The sequence below is a fragment of the Notamacropus eugenii genome, chromosome 4 (assembly GCF_028372415.1).
Source record: "Notamacropus eugenii isolate mMacEug1 chromosome 4, mMacEug1.pri_v2, whole genome shotgun sequence".
NCBI lineage: Eukaryota > Metazoa > Chordata > Mammalia > Diprotodontia > Macropodidae > Notamacropus > Notamacropus eugenii.
Window position 1 is genome coordinate 367,326,480 of NC_092875.1, and position 3,527 is coordinate 367,330,006.

Genomic DNA, 3,527 nt, shown 5'->3' on the forward strand with positions numbered 1-3,527 from the left:
GCCTGGCACTTAAACGTTTATTGACCAACTGACAGTAACTTGCTCATAGGAAGCACTTAACGAATCTTTGAGTTTAATTTTAAGGAACACTGCTATGAGATGATGTAAGATACAGAAATACCAGGTATGCAAAAGGAACACTTTAAGAAGTTTACAATACAGTAAAGAAAGGCAAAAAGGTAGATGAGGCAATTCTAAAATAATTCGAAAACATATCAGCATTCAATGCACAATTAATGTGAAGATGGTTCTTAGGAATTAACTGCTAGTACTATTCCCTTACCCCACTGAATTTACTTGAAATTTACTTTTGTGTACATGTTTTTCCCCTGAATGAATATGTTTCCTGAGGGCAGGAACTATTTGCTTTTTCTCCTTCTATATCTTTGGAGTCTGTCAGTTGACAGATGGGCATCACTGTACAGTGACATAAGCTGTAGACTGCCTGGATTGAAAATACAGCTTGTAGTGGACTAGAGGAATTCAAGATTGTTTTGACTTAGTAGCTAGGCCTGGTTTTTGTTTTTGTTAGTTTGATTTTGTATCTTCACAAGAATCTAGGAGGGTAATTGTTTCTATTGAAAAAGTATATTCTCTTTCCCAGTAATTGTTTATGGTGCATGAAAGTATTAAGAATTACTTTACTTTTAGTAAAATTTTGAGTTTGATATGCTTAGCAATGAAGGCAATGAAGAATTTGGTCTTCGATACTTTTACCTTCTACCTCTTGCTCTAGTTATTTACTCCTATATTCTGTGTCTGTTGGAACTTGTCTTTTGAGAAGTATGGAGTACAGGAAAGCATACTGAATTTGGAGTTAAAGGTTCAGAGCTCAAATTTGGGCTGTTGTTTGTGCCCCTCACTCTCCTCATCTGTAAAATGACAGGATTCTTCCAGCTCCAATCAATCATCCACTAAGGATTTACTATCTACCATTTCCTAAGGTTTCAGTTACATTAAAAGTGAATATATAAAATGGTCCCATTATGTAAACCAAATAGAAGACAAGGTTGGGGTTATAGATATTCTTCTTATTGGAAAATTCCTAGACAGTTTCCTTTCCAGGATCTTGAGAATGTTTATGTATGCTATACCCGATGATCAGGAAATAAATGCAGTGGGCAAAGTCATTCTGAAGCCTTCCCCTTTCTGCCAGGGTCTTCTCACAAGCAAACAAACACTCACGAGCCTGAGTTTTGCCAAGCCTGCCTGAGTTCTCTCTCCTCTGCCCCGACTACGCTCATTCACTCCCTCCTGTTTCTGCTCCACCTTTCCTGTTCCTCCTGCTCAGTAAGCTCCTCCCACCACATGTGTCTTAGGCTTCCAGGTGATTTAAGTAGGTCACATGGGCCTATTAATGAATGGGAAAGACGTTTCCATTTAAATTGCTATTACAACGGTAGAACTTTTATGTTTGCTAAATGGCTAAGAGCAATGATAGGATATTCTTTTCAAAGCACTTTCATAGTCATTATGTTATTTGATCCTCTCAGTAACTACATGAAATAGGTGAGATGATCATTTCTGTTTTGTTGAGGAGAAAACTGAGACTCAGGGGAAAATCAGGTGCCAAGTCAGGCCACGGATTCCTTTCATTCCTTTCCCATATTGCTGCTTCTCTAGGAGAGAGGGAGAGGAGAGAAGCATTATGGTGGACTGGGTTGAGAATTAAAGAATCTTTTTCAAATCATAATTATTCCATTACTGTACTACTTCAGTGACCTTTTGCAAGTCACTTCACTTATGTGGATCTCAGTCTCCTTATCTATAAAGTAAGTATCTATTCCTTCTAACTCTAAACCTAGGAGCTAAGTCAATCAATCAACAAACACTTATCAAGTGCCTCCTATCTGCCAGATAGTCCCTGTGCTAAGCACTGGTGATAGGAAGCAAAAGCAAAAATAGTACCTCACCTCACAAATCTAACATTTTAGTGGGGTGGCACAACATATATAAATCAGAACATGTAAAATCAATATAGAGGTGACGAGAGATAAGTTCAGGATGAATGATACTCACTACTGGGAAGACCAAGCAAGCCCCCTTAGTATACATGTTCTTAACCTGAAGTCCACAAATCTGCAAGGGTTCATGCATAGATTTCGGGGGTTTTATGAACTTGCATGGGAAAAACAAATTACATATGTATTTTCACTAACATCTATATGAAAATTGGTGTTTCCTTCAATTATGAATGTAGGAAACAAACCATCGAAGTATTAGTAGGATTAATGACTTTGTCATGAGTAGAAATGACAGATTCTCATATGTTGTTTCAATTATTGCAGATATCATGAGATAGAGTTTAGCCACATCTCTACTCTGGTTAATATACCTGCCATTGGATCACAGTCTGTCTATAGAATATATTTCAATATAACTGATTTTCTTTGTATTTTCTTTTATGAATTTAAAAAGATTGTGAGATAACCAAAGGGGGTCCATGATGCAAAAAAGAAAAGAAAAAAAATTTAAGAACTCTTATCCCAGATGAAGTGATGCTTGATCTAAGGCTTTAAGGAAGCCATCTAATAGTCAGAAGTTGAGAGAGAAAATATTCTAGGCAAGAGGAATAACTAGTTTGAAACAAATCACGGAGATGACTACTTGAGTGGAGAGAAGGGCACATGTATAAATATGTTATAGTCAAAGATTTTATATTTGATAACTAATTGGGTTTGTGGGGTAATTGAGAGTAGAGGATGGTAGCTGAGTGATCAGGAAGATGGTGGTGCTCTTGAAAGTAATATAAAAGTTCATAAGATCAAAGAGTTTGGGTCAGAAATTTTGGATATATTAAGTTTAAGATATCCAGTGAATATTCATTTCAAAATGTCTAAAAAGCAGTCGGTGATAAAGGACAGGTATTTAGGAGACAGAATAGGTTTGGCTTGGTAGACCTAGAAATCATTTGTTCAGAGACACTAAATGAGCCTTTGGAAGCTGATGAGAACATGAAGTGAGAGCATATATAGAGAAAACAGAAGAAGTCAGAGCCTTGAAGGACACCAGCAGTTACTGGTCATGATATGAAACAAATAATAATTCAATGACAGCAACAATAACAAAAACAAACAAACAAACAACCTAAGAAGGATTGGTCAGACAGGTAGGAGGAGAACCAAGAGACAGATGAGTCATAAAAAGTGAGAAATGAGAGAATCTCCAGGAGGAAAAAGAAGTCTGTAATGTCAAATCTTGCAGAGAAGTCATAAAGGATAATGATTTAGAAAAGGCTATCAGACTCAAGAAGGATGAGATCATTAGGAGAAACACAGAAAAAAAATTAAATATCTTGATTCAAAGTAAAGTAATCTGAGTGAAGCATGCAATATGCACAATGACCACAACCATGTAAAGGGAAAAAAAATCACAAAAATGAATGCTTCAAAATTGTAAAGAACAAGCCTTGTCCCAAATAAAAGCCGTGAGAAGATACCTCACCCCACTCCTTTGCACGTGTTTGGTAGATTGGTTTGGAACATTGCATATAATTAGATTTTTTAATGTATTGATCACATTTGCTT